We start from the raw sequence: 23,234 nt of genomic DNA, 5'->3' as shown, positions 1-23,234 counted from the left end.
GCTGGTGGGTCACAGACGTCTCTGAAAACGTCGGCGCACTTTTGCAAATATGCGATAAACCGAGCAGATATTTGAAGTTTACACAGATTCTCGCCTGAAAATATGTTAAAGGTTTATTTTGTGACCCAGAAAGAATAATAAGAGTAATTTTAAAACTTAGTAGCAGCCGCCATTGCCGGAAACTGGAGTTTGGCTGGGCCGTGCTATGAATTCTGGAATATGGTGGGCCGCGAAGGACACACCCGACCCATCCTTCAAATCCGGGGAAATGAAGGACGCATTTGAAGGAGCCGACGAATTGTGCCAGCCTTCGTCGCGTCGATGTGACGTAATCGGCCTTCAAATGCGGCCTCGGGAGGATGCAGCCGACGTTTTGGGACACAGCTACAGACTCGGAGGTGTGTTTTTGTCACTCATGTAACCGCAGATGCATGTTTGCTATCGCCTGTTTACTGTTAGGCCCTGGTCCGTCACGTTAATGTCTCCTCAGAAACGCTTCTGTTGTGCTTTATTTACCTTCTGTGGCGTTTTTCTTTAAGTTGCAGTGCGTTTGGCCTCTCAGGACAACCAGAGGAAACGTGCCGGAGGACGCCACGGTCGCTCAGCAGTGAATTACAACATGCCGCCATTGCCGAGGCGCATGCGCCGACAGCTGCAGATTAAGTAACACAGCCGCTGTGATCGGGTTCTCTGATGTGAGGGAGCTGCTGATACAGCTCAAACTATCCGCCTCTGAAAGCGAAGCGCAGCTGAGGAGCCATCGCTACCCTCGCCACTCCTGTGACTGCTTCCTGTTCAGTGACATCACAGAACTCCATGAAAAAGACAGACAGGCCCAAACTTTCATCCGAGGACACCGTCGCTGTTCTGCAGTAAAACAAATAAGAACTGCACATGCACGGCAGCGTTTCAGGGTTTTCTGGAGCGTGACCACACCTGGGCCAAGTATGGACAGAGTCTGTGTGAGCACAGGTGGGTGTGGCCTGTGCCTCTGATGGACAGAAAGGAAAAACGCTGATTTTCCATCAGCAGAAACCCCAAAAAGCAAAAACCTGGGATCATTAGCGTCCGCTCTCGAGTGTGTCACATGACCGACTTTTGCTAGGTCTCTCTGGAAACAGGAAATAAATATCCTACTGTTATAACTAATGTCACCTGAAACTTTGAGCCTGCGTGAGCGAACCTTTAAATCTCCTTCTGCAGTCTGGCTGAAGCCTCAGAGGAAACGCACAGGAAGCATGAAGCTGTCAGAAACAGGCTGTCATTGGCTCCCGCGGACCGCCGCTGTCTTCATCTCCTTCTTTATGGTCTCCTGATCTCCCCCGCCGCACGTAAAGGTCAGACAAACGAAATCACAGAGAAGCAGCGGGACACGCGCTGAGGTCGGCCGCCGCTCACTCCAAAGAAATTTCATCTGTCTTCATCTCTGAGGTTCAATTTACCCGCAACCTGAGCGAGGGGGAGGGGTCTGTGCAGGCGAGCAGAACCAGTACAATAACATAAGTAGGAGGAGAAGCAGGGGGAGGAGGTGTGTGAGAGCACAGATAGACAGAACACAAAAACACACACACGACCCGGAGCCGGACATCGCGACCCGGGCTCAGACCCGCAGAGAACGAGACAATTCTGAGGACGTGCTACAGAATGACGCTTGGTCAGCGTCTGATACGCAGCCAACACGCGCACTCACAGCATCCGCTGCACATACCTAGAACAGGGCGACGACCAAAAATATTTATTACCATATACATTGGAAAATTTGCGATAACGATGTAACTGACACGAGACAAAATACTTTACAACTCCACAACTTTATTAGTGCAAAAACAAAACATCAATGTATTTTAACTTAAACAAGCAGCTGTTTCTTATGTGCATTAAAATAAATATAAAAATGTAACAGTGCAAACTCCTCGCTGACAGTTTAACCAAAAGGCGTTTCCAGTGGAAACTGGCCGACATATCCTCAGCATAACCATGTATAACATCCACAAAACTTAAAAAGAGGTTATACACACACAACACGGTAATATTATGTTGAAGCACAGCACGTATCACTCCGCGAGGATACATAAGGCACACGGGATTATAAGGGGCTCTATCGACTTTCAGAAAAATCAAAGGATGATTTTAAGTGCGCCGTATTTTCCAAACAACACGGTAATAACGACGGCCCGCTAGCATGCGCTACCAGAAATAGTGCTTTGTTGTGTATCTGAGGGTCGAAAGCTAAACCAGTTCCACACCAGTGAAGCTGCAGCATTTTTACAAACCAGTTCAGGTTCATCGTTTCACTCAACGATCCGCTTTCGCTCTTCTCGTTCTGCGTCGCCTCCATGTGCGTATGAAAACAAAGGCACTGCGCATGCGCGTTTTGCCCATATTCTATCGCAATATTTCATTTTCCTATCATTGCCCAACATGACACCGGTGTTACCGTGAACGGTATGATATAGCCCCGCCCTACCTCCACCTGTGGTCATGAGGAATAAACCACTAGATTCTGAGAGTGGCTTCCACATTTCTGAGACCACAATCACATAACAGCGTCCACAGCTGCAGACTTCCTGTGCCACAGGGGGCGCTCTCGGCCACAGTGAAAGCAGCTCTCTGGAAAACTTGAAGTTTTCATGAAGTTTCTGGCGGAGACAGCAGAGCCGGGCGCCATCGAGAGAGCACGTCCTGCCCAATCAGCACTCAGCAGCAGAAGACATGCTCAGGAAGTACAGCACAGCGATGAAGGGCATCGCCTCCACCCTGCTGCGCAAACACCACTCCATGTTTAACTTCAACTGACGACACGCTCGACCCTCCCTCAACTTCCTGTGCAGGCTTTCAGGGTGTTACATCATAGTCTACATCATGTAACAAGGACCGCGACACGAGTGGAGGGAGGAGGGGGGGGAGGCAGAAGGGGATGGAGGAGAGATGGGGGAGGGGAGGCAGGAGGGATGGGAGGAGGGGAGGGAGGAGAGGAGGGAGGAGAGGAGGCAGGATGGAGGAGAGGAGGGAGGAGAGGAGAGGAGGGAGGAGAGGAGGCAGGAGGGGAGGGAGGAGAGGGGGCAGGATGGAGGAGAGGAGGGAGGATGGAGGAGAGGAGGGAGGAGAGGAGAGGAGGGCGGAGAGGAGAGGAGGGCGGAGAGGAGGGAGGATGGAGGAGAGGAGGCAGGAGGGGATGGAGGAGAGATGGGAGGAGGGGTGGGAGGAGGAGAAGCAGTTGGGGAGGCAGAAGGGGATGGAGGAGGGATGGGAGGAGGGGAGGCAGGAGGGGAGGGAGGAGAGGAGGGAGGAGAGGAGGCAGGATGGAGGAGAGGAGGGAGGAGAGGAGAGGAGGGAGGAGAGGAGGCAGGAGGGGAGGGAGGAGAGGGGGCAGGATGGAGGAGAGGAGGGAGGATGGTGGAGAGGAGGGAGGAGAGGAGGTGTGTTACTGTGTGTGTGTGTGTGTGTGTGTGTGTGTGTGTGTGTGTGTGATGTAACCTGGTGGAGTTTCTCTGCTAATGAGGTTGAAGGAGGTCAGAGGGAGGAAGGAGAGAGGAAGAAGGAGGGCAGGAAGAGAGGAAGGATCGTCCTGTGTGAGTCGGAGCACACGCCGGTTTGTGTGATGTCGTTAAAGAACAGCCGGCTGCACGCGCTGCACGGAGCGCTCAGGCCGCAGAGCGTGAGCGATGAAACCCTTGGACCCGAAGCCTGAAAATGAACTCCCATGACGCGTTTTCAATACAGCGCGCCGTCACACCTGACATCACACCCTCCGTCTCCTGGGACAGTCCACGCAGCTCATCCATGGCAGTGCCCACAGCCTCTGCAGAGTCAGGTCAGCTGACTTTTTAAGGAACACGTCTTTGCTTCTTTGCTTAAAGGTGGAAATAAAATACAGACAATAAACGATGACATCATCATCACGTTCCCTCCAGCTCCAGCTTCAGCCGCCCTGCATGCTGTGCAAAGGGAAAAGTCAGAATGCCGACCTGGCAGCGAGTGCATTTATTGTTTCAGAGGTCATGTGGTGGAAGCCCCGCAGATCGCCGTTTGAAGCATTTAAGGTGGAATTCCCCTGCAAACCTGCGCTCTGAAACACACCGCCACACCTGCAAGCTGCGCCTTGCTGAAGGTGATGCAGCTCTGAGATAAACAGGCCCAAATCCACCTGTGAGCGTCTCTCAGAGACCGGCCGTCCCTGGAGTAGAAACCAAACACGCCCCGACTCTGAAGCAGCGTCTGTGACACGTTTTAGAAACTCATCGTGGCCACACACAGCCGGCTGCTGTAACTCTCCTCGCTTTCTTTCTTTAGCAAAGAAAATGTGACCTTTGACCTCAACGCTCACAGGCAAAACCGCAGCCAACCCGCTCAGAGTCGGGTCGGGGTGAGGTCAGCGTGCCTCCGTTCTTAATCCTGGATGAGTGTTTTTGGGGGCGTGGCCAGCTGCTGTCTGCAGCAGGTGAAACTCTGCCATCAGCAGCAGCTGTGACTGGGTTTAAAGTCACATCAAGAAGCCGCCGTCAGACGCACAGGCCGCCACGGCGTTCGCACCCTTCATGGCAGAGATAATCAACTCGTTACGTTATGATTAGCTCATTAACCCTAACGCGAGCCACCACAGCACCGGTGAACGCTGCCATGATTGCTGAGGCTCCGACACGCTCGCCTTCTGCCAAAATCTATCCACGCCCACTTTACTGATTCTGTGCATCATAATCAGCCATTTACGGGCGGGACGCCGCTCGTCAAGGAGCAACGGCGAGTTTCATTTTGATATTTCACGGACAACCTTCAGACAACTGACCCTGAGAATTCCTCCTTAAATCCCCGAAACGTCTGATCAGAGGACGTCACTTTCTCAGCGCCACACAGGAGGATTTCCAGGGGGCGGGGCTTGATTCATTACAGAAAAAAATTATCTAAGCAAGCAGATGACAACAAATATGTCACTGAGCTGCAGTTCTTCTGACGTCCAGCAGAGGTGCCAGCAGTGCATCAGCTGCTCTCTACGTTCATCACACCTGCATGGTGACTTTACCTGTGACTGCAGGAGTGAGACAGGTGAGCCACACAAACACACACCGCCTCTTGTGGAACAGCGCTCCCCTGAACAACCCAGTTACACCTGGACAGGTACTTTTGGCCCCACAGCGTATATTAAAATGCTTGTCTGCCTCAAAGGGAGAGGATTTATGGTCTCTGAGGGGCGTGGCCAAATGACACCTGCTGTAGGTAACGCATGAACATGCAGCAGAGCTTCAAAGCACAGGTTGAAAGTTTCAGGGATTAAATTCACCTGCAGAGATTTGTCACAAATCCGACAAATAGAAACAGTAAAAAGGTGCAGATAAATGTATTAAAACAAAAATATGACAAAAAATACAAAAACAAGCAGAAAAATAATGAATCATAGTTAAAATACTGAAACTCAGGAATAAAAATAAACCATTTAAATTCTAAATGAATCATTAATAAAAAAAAAGTAAACATCAGGAAAGTAAAGCCAAGAATTAAAACAATGAAATAGATTCAATTTATTTCAGATTTACTCTGTTTATCACAGGAAGCAACAAAGTATCGATCACATCTCACTGACTCAGATCAATACATCAGTACAGTGACAACAAAGGCTTTTCTATTCCACCACCTCACTGACCATCACTGATGATTAATATTGATCATCTGGATCCACAAAAACCTTCAACCAGACCCCACGCGCGCGCGCGCACACACACACACACACACAGTCTCTCTCTCTCTCTCACACACACACACACACACACACACACACACACACACAGTCTCTCTCTCTCTCACACACACACACAGTATCGATGACAGCAGCTATCGATCATGTGATCGGACTGATCGGCTCAAAGTCACCTGCGCGGCTCCCGCTGCGCACCACACGACGACCGGAACTCTCTCACACGCGCCAGCGCACGCGCAGCGGTGTGTGCGCCCTTAAATAAGGAGGACAAAGACGCCCACCCGAACGCACGCGCTCCGCTCCTGCGGCGCAGGTTCGGGAAACACGCGCACACCCAGCCCCGCGCGGAGCTGAAGTTGGAGCTCGCGCGAGAAGGTGACTGGAGTTAACGAGGGTCCGAGGGTGCGCGCCGCGCGTGCTCGTCCCGTCCGCCTGATTGACGGCGGGCAATCAAAGCAGCAGCACGGTCGCACGCACAGGAGCGTCCCCTTCCCTGCTGCACGTGCGCCCACAGACAGTAGGTACCGGACAAGCAAGCACGAACGCGCACCCCGTGCGCCCAGCGTTAAACCCCAGAAGAAGAAGCGGCGGCTCACCTCCGAGTTCTTTGCAGTAATCCACGCCGACCTCCTGCTGCTTCTTCCCGGCCGCTGAACCCGCAGCTCCGCCGCTACACCGTAAATCCACCACACGGCGCGGGCGCACGCACTACTGCAAGTCCGGGTCCAACCGACACAATGAGCCGTCTCCGAGCAGCCAGCGTCTCCGGCAAACGGCCACGCCCTCTGATTAGCATAATCGACTACTGCAGCCTATCACGGAGCGGGGCTGCAACCGCTGGCCCCGCCCCCTCCCAATTTAAAGTCCCTGTGTTAGCGGTTCTGGTTGCTCAAATCAAATTAAATCAAATCACTTTTATTGTCACATCACATGTGCAGGTACATTGGTACAGCACATGCGAGTGAAATTCTTGTGTGCGAGCTTCACAAGCAACAGAGTTGTGCAAAATACAATAACATAAACAGGCAAAATATACCAACTACAGAAGCAATAACCAGGCAACATCTAGGACTGATGCCTCACTGGCTGAGGATCTAAACCGTTTCTTCGCCCGCTTTGAGACGACCAAGCCCTCAGCTGCCACACCACTTCCACCCGCCCCCAGCACTGGCACACTAACACTTAGGGAGCATCAAGTGAGGTGTGTTCTAAGGTCAGTGAATCCCAGGAAGGCGGCAGGTCCTGATGGAATACATGGAAAGGTTCTCAGAGCATGTGCTGATGAACTGACCGGAGTCTTCACTAAAATCTTCAACCTTTCCTTGTCATCAAACACCGTCCCGCCCTGCCTCAAAACCTCCACCATCATCCCCATCGCCAAGAAGACAGCTGTGGCCAGCCCAAATGACTACAGGCCTGTTGCACTTACGCCTGTAGTGATGAAGTGCTTTGAGAGACTGGTCTGTCAGCACATCAGGGCCGGTCTGCCTCCCACTCTGGACCCCCACCAATTTGCCTACAGGACAAATCGTTCCACCGAGGACGCTATCACCATAGCACTCCACACTGCGCTGAGTCACCTGGAGCACCGAGGAAGCTATGTGAGAATGCTCTTTCTGGACTTCAGCTCAGCATTCAATCATATCATCCCGGAGATCCTGGTCCAGAAACTGTCTCACCTGGGACTCTCCACCCCCATCTGCCTCTGGATCAAGGACTTCCTGACAAATAGACCACAGTCTGTCAGACTCGGCCCCCACCGGTCCAGCACCATCACACTCAGCACCGGGTCTCCACAAGGATGTGTTTTGAGTCCCGTCCTGTTTACGCTCTACACATCCGACTGCTCCCCTACCCATCTCTCAAACACCATCATAAAGTTCGCGGATGACACCACAGTGGTTGGACTCATCTCAAGGGGGGAGGAGTCGGACTACAGAGATGAGGTCAACAGACTGACTGAGTGGTGTTCAGTTAACAACCTCCAACTGAACACCACGAAAACTAAAGAACTTATCTTGGACTTCAGGAAGGGCAGAGCAGACCCGGCCCCACTTTACATTCACGGGAGCTGTGTGGAGAGGGTACACTCCATGAGGTTTCTGGGCATGCAGATATCTGATGACCTCTCCTGGACTGCAAATACTACAGCGGTGGTTAAAAAGGCCCAGCAGCGTCTCCACTTTCTGAGAGTGCTCAGGAGGAACAACCTGGAGGAGAGGCTGCTGGTGACATTTTACAGAGCCACCATAGAGAGCATCCTAACGTACGGCATAACAACATGGTATGCAGGGTGCTCAGCTGCAGACAGGAAAGTACTGCAGAGGGTCATCAACACAGCCCAGAAGATCACTGGCTGCTCTCTGCCCAGCCTGGAGGTCACTGCAAACTCTCGGTACCTCAGCAGAGCTGGCAATATCATCAAGGACCACTCTCACCCCAGCAAACAACTGTTTGAACTATTACCATCAGGCCGACGGTACAGGTCACATAAAACCAGGACAAACAGATTCAGGGATAGCTTCTTTCCCAGAGCTATCACCGTAGTAAATAAGCACAAAAACAAGTGAACCTATTCCATACAGTCACTGTCATTATATTAATGCTGCTATCCTGTATATATTGTACATACTATTGTTTGAGTACTTACGATTGTTTTTTTTGTACTTTTTATATTTTACATTTATATTTATTATTGAAACTTGCACCAAGGGAGTGGCACTCCAATTTCGTTGTACTCTGTACAATGACAATAAAGGCTATTCTATACGAATGGCTAAATCTGAAACTAATAAATATATGTACAAATGTATGCTCAGCCCTGAAACATGCACTACTTCCTCTATTCTGTATTTATTTTTCTTTATTTTATGTTCTTTACTTTCACTTTATATTATTTATGTCTTATTTCGGATCTGTTAATTGCATCATCAATACATTTAATATTAAAACATCTTCCAAACAATCAAAATATTCAATATTTCTGAAAAAGCATTTAAAGAAGGGAGATATGGTGAGTGTTAAATACTGACTGTACGTCTTATTCATTCATTATTTATAACAGAGGTCTGAATCACAAACATGGACCAAGTAACACAGCAGGGATCATCCGCTTTTATTTTGAAAAATATCTTGTTATACAACCCCCCCACCCAGAAACAATAGCACATGACATCACACAACCTGTCGAAATTCTGGCCAGTCAACAGCCATAAAGAAGATAAGTGTGGAGAGTTTGTAAGACTGATATAAATATAAATCATTTAAGAACGTTTTTCTTCTGTCGGACAAAACAAAGATCAACAGACCTCCCTGAAATTTGCTGTGTGTGCTTTTTTATTTATCACTCATTCTCAGGAGGCGTGGCTACAGAGGAGGTTCAAAATATCCAGGCTTCCTCTGCCGTAGCTGGATCCGCGGATCCTAAAAGCCCAGCAGAGATAACAGCTATGCCACGGTGGTTATTAGCTGTCTCTGATAAACCGGGCTCTCTGCTGCAGGCTCTGAGCGGCTCACATTAAAACAGGCACTTCACAGGTCATGTGACTGTAATAAATGCATAAATAATGCATCTTTGGACCTTTGCATGTGTTCCAGTGTTCATGTGATCACGTGTTTATGTTCATGTTTTCATGTGAATATGTTCATGTCAACATGTACACGTGATCACGTGCTGTTGCAGAAAATGATCCTGCTGCGTCTGTCACTCTCCGGCAAACACAGAACACACCTGACCACCTGATTGACCAATCACATTCATTCCCTGTGATCTGACTTGTCGCCTCCTTCATCAGGCTGTGGGACAGGAAGCTTTCATGTTTCCATGGATCCAGCCATCACCTTAGAAACAAACAAACAGCAGCACTGAGCACACTTGGGTCGAAGTGGAAAACTTCCTTTGCAGAACACCTCTCTGAACACAGGTGTGGCACAAGCAGGAAAACAGACAATGGGTGGAAGCAGTACTGACCAAATGAGAGAGATTTCAAAATAAAACAGGAAGTGACAGAACAGATGCCCACACAAAAGATTTTGGGCTAGAAGGATTGTCTGATATCACACTGATAAGTGAAATGAAGCAAAGGAGCAGACGAAGCATTGTCATCATGATTCAGCAGTGACAGGGATGAAGGAGAAACATGGAAAAGTCTTCACAGTGGGTTTCATTTTATGGACGTATTAAAAGGGTGTTTTGTGAAGCTGAGTGTGTGAGCGCGTAAAACTACTAACTGCTATCACTAATAATAACAAGCCGTCGTCTCCGGAGTGCTCTTCATGGCCGTAAAATCATAACCACAAGGAAGCTTCAATTAAAATTTCCGTCCGACAAATTGAGTTTGTTTCTCTGCAGGATAATTAGAGCCGAGTGGAGGAGAAGGAAAGTGAAGGAGAATCCACACGAGCAGGGCTGGGATTAGAAAGCAAATCCCTCTGCAGCGTCTCCGTCCATCCATCTGTGTGTCTGCACGTCTGCCTGTCCTCCACAGCACCTCCTCCTCCTGCTCATCTGTTTATGAAAAACAGCAAATTACAGGATATGAGGGCTGCTGATGTCTGGGGAAATAAGCTTTGATTGTGCTGGAGTTAGCGTTCCTGTTTACTGCGAGCGAGGCAGCTGCTCCGGCCCACCGCCCAGTCGCTCAGCACAGACACAGGCGCCTCGGCCTCCACACGCACCTTTGATATTCAGGCTTCTTCGGGTGGAGGATCTGCACTTGTGTGAGTGGAGGTGGTAAGATATTCCCATTGATGTTGCTCATTGATTTGGACCAGAGCGAAGCATCAAGCATGCTCTGATCCAAATCAGCCGTCGAGTCCTGAGCTTCTGTCTGCTCACAAACATTTTAAAAATCAATAGAAAAAAATAAAGAAAAACAAGAAGACGCTGGTAAAACGCAGACTTCAGGCGGACTTCAGGCGGACTCCTTCCAGCTCCAACCTGCTCCAACGACATGAGGCTGCAGCTGAGGTCAGCTGTGCGTCGTCTGTCCTGAGCTGCCTTTACCTCACAGGCTCGGTTAGGGCCCGAGCCATCCTCGCCACATCCTCCAGCCTCTTCTTCATGGGCCGCCACTCTGTCTGCTGCCGCTGGTTCTTGTTGCTGACAGGATTCATCACTGGTTTAGGAAGTGTGGACTTCCTGCTTGTGTTCCAGTTCAGCAGGTCTGTGAGCTCCAGACTTTCCTCATCTGGACTAACATTTCTCCTCAGGTCCTACTGGTTCCTGCATCAGCATCAGACCCGGCTTTGCTGGACTGTCATGTTGAAGGAGTTTGCTTCTTCTTGGGGTTCATCATCCGGGTGTCTTGATGCTCAATCATCCAGAGAAGGTTTATAAAGTTGGGGAAACGTTAACCACCTGGATGATGGTGGAACATTTCTCCCACTGAAAACGTTACGCCCAAATGAACAGAATCCACTTTTTGGGATCCAGACAACTCACCTTCAGAATCTGTGACGTAAGTCCCACCTGGGTGGAAATGTTGAGCAGGCATTAAAACTGCGAGGTCTAATCTAACAACCTGTGATCATCCAGCTGATTTCCACTTGATCCAGTGCCTCATTCTGCTGGTGGTAGTCCTCATGATCCAGTCAATAACGAGGAGGAACAAAAACCAGTCGACTGCCTTTCACAAAGTCCAAAACCATTGTTCCAAGTCCCTCCCTTCATGTCAGGAACCTCAAAAGCAAACGTCTGCCTCACCGAGTCCCGCAACAGAAAGGCGCTGTGGAGCAACATCAACAAAATCACAGCGGTGTGGGTCCAACGGTCACAGCGACGACCTTAGACCTCCAGAGCAGCAGAAACGTTGGGCTTCCTCCGAGCTCCACACTTGTGCAGATGCTCCAGCCTCTTTAAACATGCTGGAAAAGGATTTTACTGTGAGAGAAAATGACTGAAAACATTTCATCTTTTACACATTTCCAGCCCGTCGCAGTGGCATTCACCGTCTTTCACTAAGTCACTGTTTGCTAAGTAAAAAAGCAGCATCTGGGTCTGCAGGCAGATCAGATGTAAACAGTAGATTAGGGCACATGTATACAGCTCACATTTTAAACAGCAGGAGCAGCAGCACCACCGCTTCCACACGGAGCCTGAAAAGAATGAAATGCATGAAATAAATAAATGTATGAGCACTCCCGTCTCGGCCGGCTTTGTGCCGTCGCTCTCTCGTCGGTATGGAAACAATAAATCGGGGCAGAAACTTTAACGGCTGCAGAGGCTTGATATTAAATCACATCAGCAGATGTGATAAACAGAGTTTCATAATGCAGAGGCTTCATTGGATCCTGTGAGCGCTCCCCGTCGGAGGAGTTAATGATGGGAGAAATGGATCAGCCTCTGCACTGTTTACTCACTGTGTCGCTGTAATGACTGCAGCACATCAGAGCGGCTCCGACGCCACGACAGGTGAAATGTGTGTGAGCCAAAGCTGGAGATATGGCCCGTACGGCATTCACATCAAAATGAATGTTTCCATATAAAACAGCACTCAGAGCGAGCACACAGCTGCTGCTGTATACTTTAAAGACAACCAGTCTGTGGTGGATAAATCCAGAACAATCATCTGGATGGGACACGTTCAAAGATCCTGCTGCCTGCTGAATGCGCTCCGTGACCCCGAAAACACGCCTTCGTTGGACGAAGCTTCCAACTGCAAAGCCCCACACCTGCCGTTCTTCTGACGCCCAGCAGAGGCAGCAGTGAATCGGTCACCATCGAGTCCCATGTCAAAATTAACATGCATACAGCCAGATACACAAACTGTTCTGGTCCCTAGAGATAATTTCCCCCTGCATAACAGCTGTTGGGGGGCGCATGTCACCTCTACTGGACAGCAGAGGAACTGCAGCTTTGGTGTGCCTGGGCTCTGTGATGGATTACACTCCCATAGAAAGTGATCTGATTGCAGGAGAAGCTAGCGGTGTGTGAAAGCTAGCGGGGGGCTATGTGGCTATATGTACAGGTCAGACAGTACACACAGGTTCATCAGAGGTCAAACATCTCCATCTGGAGACCACCCCTGTAAACTGTGTTTGTTGGTCTGGAAATGACAAAATCGAGACCTCGGGCCTCATTTCCTGTATACATGACGCCAGAAACACCTCTGAAAAGGTCTCCAGTCCTTAAACGCCTCACCCGTTTCTCTGAGAGTGAAGAGAAATCATGATTCATGAATCATGGTGAGAAATCATAGGCTTCAAACTTTCCTTTTTGCTAAAGCATATAGTTAGGGCTGGACCAGGTGACCCTGAATCCTCCCTTAGTTATGCTACAACAGACGTAGGCTGCCGGGGGATTCCCATGATGCACTGGGGGTTTCTTCTTCACTCACTTTGGCCTTTTCTCAATTCTCAAGTAAGTGAGTCCGTGCTCGTGTACTCAGCGAGTCCGGACTTGGCGAGAACACGAGCACGGACTCGTGATTTGTACAATTGGAACACCAGCGTACTTGATGATGTCACAGGTCTGGAGCCTCTTAATTTCACTGTGAGTAATATGTTATGAAGCTTAACTTTGATCACAGCCAAACCGGTTTACTCAGGAACAAATAAAACTGAAATACACCAAACATTAACATTTAGAAGTGAGCTAAGTGACTTACATATCATGTTTAACCTCAGTGGGGGGGTTGTAAACAATGTGCCGGGAGTCCGCTGTTCTCGCCGGCTCTAGTGGTCAGAGGGCCCGGTGGCGCCAGTGTCCGGCAGCCTCGCCTCTGTCAGTGCGCCCCAGGGTGGCTGTGGCTACAATGTAGCTGCCATCACCAGTGTGTGAATGTGTGTGTGAATGGGTGGATGACTGGATATGTAAAGTGCTTTGGGGTCCTTAGGGACTAGTAAAGCGCTATATAAATACAGGCCATTTACCATTTATTTAGTGACCCTTGACCTCGCTGTCTGCTATGGAGCTGGCGGGTCACAGACGTCTCCGAAAACGTCGGAGCGCGTTTGGAAATATGTGATATCTTGATAAATCGAGCAGATATATGAAGTTCACACAGCTACATTCTCGCCTGAAAATAACTTAAAAGTTTATTTTGTGACCCAGAAAGAGTAATATTTAAAAGTTTTTAGCCCCGCTCGTCCGCCATTGCCACGTTTGGGTTTGGGACGAAATGCATTCTGGGATATTTAGCTGTACCAACTACACACAAGTCACCACCGATGCATGCTCGATAAAACGGGCGGAGCGAGAACACATCCGGGACTGTTTCGCGTTCTCGGCTTGATGCGTACTTTGAACTGGAGCAGTACTTGGTCTCCGACTGATGACGTATCACGAGTACACGAGAACGCAAGTACGCACAAGTATGCATGTTGAGACAGGGCCCATGTCTTTATCCTGTCTTCCTTCTCTCACCCCAACCAATCACAGCAGATGGCCCCGCCCCTCCCTGAGCCTGGTTCTGCTGGAGGTTTCTTCCTGTTAAAAGGGAGTTTTTCCTTCCCACTGTCGCCAAAGTGCTGCTCATAGGGGGTCATGTGATTGTTGGGGTTCTCTGTATTACTGTAGGGTTACTCTTTGAGGTGACTGTTGTTGTGGTTTGACGCTGTATAAATGAAATTTAACTGAATTGTCCATCCACCCATCCACCCATCCACCCATCCATCCATCCATCCATCCATCTCCTCCTCTGCGCCTCACACAGACATTATCACAGTGATTAACATTATTTAACACATAATGTCTCATTTTATCTGAAATCCACTCATAATTTAATCTTTTGTGTCTGAATGAGACTCATTCTTTATCTTAATTCTCATCTTTGCTCTGTGTGTGTGTGTGTTTTCTTAATGCAAATCAGCTCCCTGCTGCTGTGTGTCAGAGAATAAGAGCGAGCGCACATCATCATTCAAATCATATTTTAAATTCAAATCATCGCCCGTGTGCTGGAGCTCCAAGCTGTGTGTGTGTGTCACTATCCCAGTTCTAATCAGATTACAAACCTTTGTGTGTGTGTGTGTGTGTGTGTGTGTGTGTGTGTGTGTGTGTGTGTGTGTGTGTGTGTGTGTGTGTGTGTGTGTGTCACTATCCCAGTTCTAATCAGATTACAAACCTTTGTGTGTGTGTGTGTGTGTGTGTGTGTGTGTGTGTGTGTGTGTGTGTGTGTGTGTGTGTGTGTGTGTGTGTGTGCGTTCACAGCAGCAGCTGCAGCTGAAGGGTCACCTTGAGCTGAAGATGTGAATGACAGAAACCACGAGCGAGCAGCGTCCTCGCGGGAGAAAAGACTAAAACACTCTGACGCTACATTAGATTATTTTACATCCAGATTTTTATGACTTATTTGCAGATTTAGGTAAATGTATCATGTTGCTTGTTTGTGTTGTAATTCTGGGTTTGGTTACAAGTTTGACAGGTGTTATGTGTTTCTTCTGGTTTCTTTTTGCTTGTTTTGTGTGTCTTTGTGGTGATTTTCACTCTGCGCTGGTCTTTTTGGTTAGTTTCTCTGGTGTCTGATTTTGGTGGTTTCCTGTCAGAGCCCGGCGGGGAACAGGAATAACCCCAAAACAGCTAGAAACATCCCAAAGTACAGCTGGGCAGGAGTAAGGAGTCCAAAAACAGGGAATTTTCAAAGGAACACAGAACAGGACTCACAACCACAACAGGCAACACATCAGTGACAATGTTTATGTGAGATGACGAAGACAGCTGAAACTAGTTCAGGAAACGAGACAAAGGAACGCTAACACAGAACCCAGAGAAGAACAACTACCAAAATAAAAAAGGAAGAGACACAACAGACACGAGCGAGGCAAACACAGGAACTCAAGGCGTGAAACACAAACCAACCAAAACCATGATGTGCAGCTGAAACCTGAGCATATAAAGATAAATCAACCAAAACACAAACAACAAACTCGGGGCCACAGACAGTTTCCTGTCTCCTCAGGTCTAATTTTCACTGAGTGCTGATAGCTTCTCTCACACTTCTGTTTCTACTTTCGACTCTGTTTGATTCTATTTTTTAATCTAAAATGCTAAAATGTTGTGGTTAGCGTCTTATCTTGGATGTCTCTCTTTGGTGTGCTTGCGTCTGATTTTGAGGGTTTTGGAGGAAATGTTTGAGGTCTGTTTTTGTGCAGTTCTGGTTGAGATATTCTGCAGTGAATACCAATGGCCTTATCACTGCCTAAGCTCCAGTGACTGCAGAAACCACCAGCACAGACGTGCACACTATGATTACCCTCTCAGCTGAAATCTGGAAAATAAGGCCATTATTCAGCTAATGACCCCATAAAACAATAATGGTTCTTTAATCACAGCCTCTGTCATCACACAGGAAAACATGCTTTTATTTTGCTTTAAATACAATTAGTGAAAAACAGGAGAAATGAAAACGACACTTCAGTCTGAGGTGTGATTAAACATTAGTCCCTTAAGATTCATGGATCTCCTTTTACCTGCGGTCAGTCGTTCGCTCGGAAGAACAACTAACACTGGCCTGATGTGCAGCCACATCTGGACATCAGGCAGTTTATGCTCCATTATGATCTGTGAGCCCCCACAATACCACAATTAAAGGCACACACACACACACACACACACACACACACACACACACACACACACACACACACACACACACACACACACACACACACACACAGCCTCTCTGCTGTCACATTAAACCTGCTGACTTTCTCTTTCTGCTCTCAGCGTCACAGCGTCGGTGCGATTCAGCCGATTGATTTCCAGCTCTAATGTCATGTGATCATTGTTTACTTATTGATCCATCTGTCTGTGACTCTTTTTTATTCAAATAATCTGACTAATTAGCCAGTAAGTGCTGATAAATGCCTCTGCTAACAGCTCAGGGGGGAGGAGTGTCAGCGTACCTGTGCAGGAGTCAGCGGTAGTTAACCAGGGTGATGGTTCCTGGTAATTTGTGATTAAACTGTGTAACCAGCTGCTTTTCAGTGCCTAACCATGACCAGGGAGTGGAAGTAAGGTGAACCAGGCTCTTGGAGCAGGATCACAGGTCTGCAACCAGGAAACGAGTTTACAACAAGGTGCAAACCTCTGGGTGCACGCAGGAACAGGAAGGAAAGGTCAGGCTTTAAACCGTCTAAAGAGATGCACAGGTGTGGAAAATCTCTTTGTACAGGTGAAGCCGAGATGAAGCTGTGTCGGAGTGATGGAGAGAAAGGTTGGAGAAGACAAACTGAGAGGATCTGAAGAATCCAGTTTGTAATGTGGGTTGTTTTCAGTGGTTGAGACGAGGAGGCAGAAACAGCAGCACACCACACTGGCCCAGCACACCTTTAATAAACACAGTCATCACCAGCCTTACGAGGCTGCCGTCTTACAGGAAGCCAGCAGCGTTCACACAACCTGTCTGTTGCTTTGAGTGAGGGAGGTAAAGATATGAGGTCCATGTGTGCCAGCACGCTTCTCCCACACTCTGCTGAGGTCACGGGTGCGTCCTGGTGACATCACTAAACATTAGCTTAGAGAGACGGGGTTGTGGCGTGGGCTTTGGCCATGTTGTGGCGTGGGCTCAAATGTGGGGGAGGCGGTGTTATGGCGTGGGTGGGTTTGTGGCGTGGGCTTTGGCCGTGTTGTGGCGTGGGCTCAAATGTGGGGGAGGCGGTGTTATGGCGTGGGCGGGGTTGTGGCGGTGGCTGTGGCGTGTCAGCAGGATGAAGCGTGGTGCGTACAGCACTCTAGTCTCTCACACTGAGCTCCACAGAGCAGACGACGGCGAGCCAAATCAAAGTGCAGCAGCGGCACAAGAAATGAGATTCATACAGTCAGTGAGCTGATCTCAGGCCGGCACAGCAGCTTTTCACTGATTAGATCCAAACTGAAGCAGGGAGCCTCAAACCAGCACAGTGTGCGGTGATTGGTTAATGAGCGTCCATTGACGCAAAGCTGCAGGTCAGCTGTCCTCTGTCATGGAGCAGCACACAGGGTAACGTGACGATGACTGTAGAGCGAGGGGCGTCTGAGGAGCTGCTCGTGGAGCTTCTGTGCAGCGTTTGAACCTGGACTGAAACAGCGCTGAAGCGTTGGTCTTTGCCCGTCTTCCTCTCGTCCTGCAGCTCTTTCTGAGCGTCACGCTTCACTGCGAGCAGCTCTGAGGTGAAGTTAAATGGAGGCGATAACAGGACTTCGGCGTGCTTTTATGAATCAGAAACGGCTCAATAAAACAGTTTTATTCCCGCTCTGCGTGACCCGAGTCTGCCTCGTGCAGCCTGCAGCGCTGCTGTAATAAATCCAGCATTAAATCTCTTTTTACAGTCCCATTTGTCTTCCTGTAAATGCACCGCGAGGCTTTCGCTGACTCGACCAGAGTTAGGTGATTTAGCAGTTGACACCTATTAGCGGCGGCGGTGTGTGGGGAGGGCGAGCCCAGGAAGACCTGAACCTTTGACCTCTGGCTGTCAGTCTGTGCTCCGTCCCGCGGGACCAAACGCCACACATCCGCCCGGGCTATCCTGAGGCTACAGCTCGCCGTCCCTACGAGACACACTTAAAGTCCCGGGGACATTTCTGCTGCCAGCTCCAAATCCCCGCAGGGCTGAGAGACGCTGAGCGCTGTTCCCAGAAGCCTCTGAGGCAGAGATAATGGAAGGAGGCAGAGATCAGTGACAGGTCGGAGGTTGGGAAAGAGAAAAGAAGGAAGATCGACCTTTGACCTTTGTAACCCCTCGCTATAATTAGATTAATCTGGCTCAGATGGCTGCTGCAGAGGTGAGTACGCACACCAATGTGTGCTGTAATGTCAACATCAGGGTTTACAAGGACCGACTCACTGCTGCCTCTGTTGGACATTTTCTTCAGTTCGCCGTTCAGCTGTTGTCTCCTGTGTCAGGTTTGTTAGCAGAGACCATTCTGGACGGTGCCGCGAGGACGTGCCTGAGCGCTTTGCCATCCATCCTCCCCGACCTCCTGCATCCAGCACAGCTGTTGGAGCTGGATGGGTTCGGAGGCTAATCTGCACTCTTTGGATGAAGACAGTTTGGGGTCACGTCGCTGTCCATGCCAGACAACCATGTGACAGCAGTTTTAGCTGCTTTTGGGTAATCCTCGTGACTCCAACTGTCATTTCAGCGAGTCTTCATTGGTCAGCTTGTCATCTCACCATCAGAGCCATATGGATGGTCTCTGCTGCCAGGTTCAGCCGGGTTAGGGTGCTATTAAAAGGACTTTAAAGGCTTTAAGATGTGGCTAAGCTGCCTGGAGCTGGGGACTTACCGGCACCTTGTTTGCTAAATATTTATCCCCTCATTTCATTCACACACATGCCCTCTCTGCCCTCTGTCGCCCTTTTTACTCCCCCCCCTGTCTTTCTTTCCAGTTTATCCTCCATCTTCCTCCTCAGGTGTTCCTCCAGCTCTCTGTTGTTGTCTTGAAGGCTCTCTTCACATTTGAACCTCTGTGAATCCATCTGTCTGTTGCTTCTCTTCTCTTTAGTGTCAGAATCAAAAGTGCTGTATCATCAGATCCACCAGCCTCAGCTGCATCTGAGGCACTCAGTTAAAATGCAAGGTATTTTCCTGTAAATAATTGTCAGCTCCTCTCAGCTCATGAAAGCGTTTCCATTTGCTCGTCTAAACACTTTGTGAAGCTGCTTTTTATCTCTCAGACGAGGTGGTGTTCGTTTGACTGCAGTGTTCCACTTTGTTTGGATTTAACAAAAAGACGATGGGACGTTTTAGATTTTTTAGCGTCCTCTGATACTCAAATCATATAATCATGGGTACACGTGCTGCATCTAACAGTTAGTTTTATCCATTTCATTATGCTGAAAGTTAATAAGTCACATCGTCTGTAAAAAGCTGGAATAAAGGAAAAATTTAATCTATAAAGGTTTTGTTTACTGACCTTTTGGATGAGTAACAATCCTGACACATCAAGTGAGTAAAAACCAAACGTGGATAAGATAAACCACCCGTCTCAGAGGAAGGTTTGCATCTTGCTCGTTACGTGGAGAAACTGGGCTGAATATGTTCCTCCGACTGTGTTTACTGAGTCGCTAGGCTTCTCAGTGACCTGCCTCATGATTCATGTCATTATGCTAAAAACAGCCCATCAAATTAAACTGGACAAGAACTGAAGGTCTACAGAAGTTTGCACTGCTCAGGTACTTACCTAGTTTTAATTAGAACCATCGACAGGTCAGAGTAACTCATTTCTGATTGACGACAGTGACTTGTTGTTGTCAGTGAGCAAGCACTGCTGTTAGCCGCTGATATGTTTTTTAAAGTGGATGATTTAAAGTGGGCGGACTCAAACTTAGCAAATAAACCCCTGTGATGTGAGACTGTAATCAAACTGTTGATCAGAGAGAAAGTAGTTTAAAAGATTTAGGACGCTAGACTGCAATGTTAGCCAGCATGACGTTAGCTTGTAACATTGTGATGTTGTTTAGCCATCTCTCGTCAGCCATCCAGAGATGGAGGGTCGCAAGTCTGATCTCCTGACAATAAGTTATGTTCATGATGGGCTTCTTATGTTAGAGCCATTAGAGGTTTTTTCACCTTCTTCTATCTGAAATAACAGGATCGCTATTAAAGCGCAGCAGAAAGTAGGCGTGGGAAAACAAATAGCAGCCATGAGTTAATGAATGTGATTGCAGCTGCAGTCCAATATGGTGGACAGCTCTAGAGTGATCACATGCATAAGATAATAAAGAAAAATTGGCCATAAAATTAAAGTTAAATTGATTTACATTAAAAATAAATTATGAAGCAATGACAGGTTATAAAAAAACTATTAAGAATTAGAAAAACTCACAATTAGGATGAAAGTGCTTAGCTAAAGCATCACCAGTGAAACAATACAAAAGATAAGATGTCAAAGACCTTAAACTGAACTCGTACAAAAGTAAACTAATTTTGTGTTGTTCTGTTTTTGTTGTGTTGTGATTATTGGTTTCAGAGCAGCATTTAAATGAGAGTTGGCTCATCACAGATGGAAGCTTCACTTTAACAACGGCTTTTTAAAGGCTTACCACAAAGATTTGAGTGTTTAAGCTCTGAGCCCGAGGGACGGACACAAGGATGGAGGGAATTAAGAACAGGAAGAGAAGTCAGCAACACAAACAATAAAACAATACAGGGCAAAAGAAAAGGAGCAAATGAAAGGGTAAAAAATGGAAGAAATGTGGAAAGACTGATCAGATGGGAGATATAGAGCAGATGGACCTGAGAGAAGAGAAATAAAATGAGGGAAAGACATAAAAACGGGATCAAAGACCAAACATGACATCGCTCAAGAGTGACCGAGGACTTAATGGATGCATGATGATGATGGATGGATGGATAGTGATGGATGGATGGTGATGGGTAATGGATAGATGGATGGATGATTAATGATGGATGGATGGATGGATGGATGGATGAATATTGATGGATGGATGGTGATGGGAAATGGATGGATGGACGGATGGATAGTGATGGATAACTGATGGATGGATGGATGGATGGATGGATGGATGGATGGATGATGGATGGATGGGAGGATAATGATGGATGATAGTGATGGATGGATGGATGATGGCTAATGATGGATGGATAGTGATGGATGGAGGGATGGATAATGATGGATAACTGATGGATGCATGGATGGATGAATGGATAGTGAAGGATGGATGGATGGATGGATGGATAATGATGGATTGATGGATGGATGGATGGATAATGATGGGTGGATGATGGCTAATGATGGATGGATTGTGATGGATGGATGGATAATGATGGATAACTGATGGATGCATGGATGGATGAATAGATAGTGATGGATTGATGGATGGATGGATGGATAATGATGGATGGATGATGAATGGATAGTGAAGAATGGATGGATGGATGGATAATGATGGATGGATGGATGGATGGATGGATAATGATGGATGGATGAATGGATAGTGAAGAAAGGATGGATGGATGGATGGATAATGATGGATGGATGGATGGATGGATGGATGGATGGATGGATGGATGGATAATGATGGATGGATGGATGGATGGATAATGATGGATGGATGGATGAATGGATAGTGAAGGATGGATGGATGGATAATGATGATGGATGCATGGATGGATGGATGGATGGATGGATAGATAATTATGGATGGATGGATGGATGGATGGATGGATGGATGGATGGATAGTGAAGGATGGATGGATGGATGGATAATGATGATGGATGCATGGATGGATGGATGGATGGATGGATAGATAATTATGGATGGATGGATGGATGGATGGATAATGATGGATGGATTGATGGATGGATGGATAGATAATTATGGATGGATAATGATGATGGATGCATGGATGCATGGATGGATGGATGGATGGATAGTGAAGGATGGATGGATGGATGGATAATGATGATGGATGCATGGATGGATGGATGGATGGATGGATGGATAGATAATTATAGATGGATGGATGGATGGATAATGATGGATGGATTGATGGATGGATGGATGGATGGATGGATGGATAGATAATTATGGATGGATGGATGGATGGATGGATGGATTGATGGATGGATGGATAGATAATTATGGATGATGGATGGATGGATGGATGGATAATGATGGATGGATTGATGGATGGATGGATGGATGGATGGATGGATGGATGGATAATGATGGATGGATTGATGGATGGATGGATGGATGGATGGATGGATAATGATGGATAATTGATGGATGCATGGATGGATGGATGGATGGATGGATAATGATGGATGGATAATGATGGATGGATTGATGGATGGATGGATGGATGGATAATGATGGATAACTGATGGATGCATGGATGGATGGATGGATGCATGGATAGATAATTATGGATGCATGGATGCATGGATGGATGGATGGATGCATGGATAGATAATTATGGATACATGGATGCATGGATGGATGGATGGATAATGATGGATGGATGCATGGATGGATGGATGGATGGATGGATAGATAATTATGGATGCATGGATGGATGGATGGATAATGATGGATGGATTGATGGATGGATGGATGGATGGATGGATAATGATGGATGGATTGATGGATGGATGGATGGATGGATGGATGGATGGATGGATAATGATGGATAACTGATGGATAACTGATGGATGCATGGATGGATGGATGGATGGATGGATGGATAATGATGGATGGATTGATGGATGAGAAACTAGTATTTAAATGTTGCCAAGCTGATTTGTGTCCCTCCGTCGGCTTCAGCTGACTCACCTCCACCCATCTGTTCCTCCATCCACTGCTACAGCTCCAACAGTTAGTCAGACTCAGACCTCCGAGGAAGAGGCAGAATCCTCCTGGATCTGCTCTGTCTGCTGAATCACCCGCAGGCTGTCCTGCTGTCATGTGACTCTGTGTTCTGTGTGTCATGTATGTCAGAGCCGTGTTCACGCTGCATACCTGAGGATCAGTATGATGACAGCAAAGCTCACCTGGATGTGAAACCTGTTGATTGTTGGCTAACAGCTTGTCTCTCTTTAAAATACACTCAGTTATTCAGTATGACCCAAAATGAGCGGCTCCCTCATGAACACTTC

At 47.7% G+C, this 23,234-nt stretch overlaps 1 protein-coding gene across 5 annotated transcripts in view; it reads right to left on the bottom strand.

The window, feature by feature from the left end:
* LOC146643002 (semaphorin-6D-like) overlaps positions 1-6,447 on the bottom strand; it is a 95,179-nt gene extending 88,732 nt beyond the window's left edge. For 3 of the 5 annotated variants that reach the window (XM_085395487.1, XM_085395483.1, XM_085395484.1), the window contains exon 1: positions 6,289-6,445. The gene's annotated coding sequence lies outside the window, so the exon portion shown is untranslated. Of the gene's footprint in view, positions 1-6,288 lie in introns of all 5 variants that reach the window. The other 2 variants (XM_085395485.1, XM_085395482.1) reach the window with 1 other exon arrangement.
* Between the last annotated feature and the right edge of the window lie 16,787 nt (positions 6,448-23,234).

The sequence above is a fragment of the Rhamphochromis longiceps genome, linkage group LG22 (genome assembly GCF_057381845.1).
Source record: "Rhamphochromis longiceps isolate RC_006_pf linkage group LG22, R_longiceps_female_GT1.1, whole genome shotgun sequence".
Taxonomy (NCBI): domain Eukaryota; kingdom Metazoa; phylum Chordata; class Actinopteri; order Cichliformes; family Cichlidae; genus Rhamphochromis; species Rhamphochromis longiceps.
Note: the sequence above shows the minus strand (reverse complement) of the source record. Positions and strands in the feature narration are given on the sequence as shown.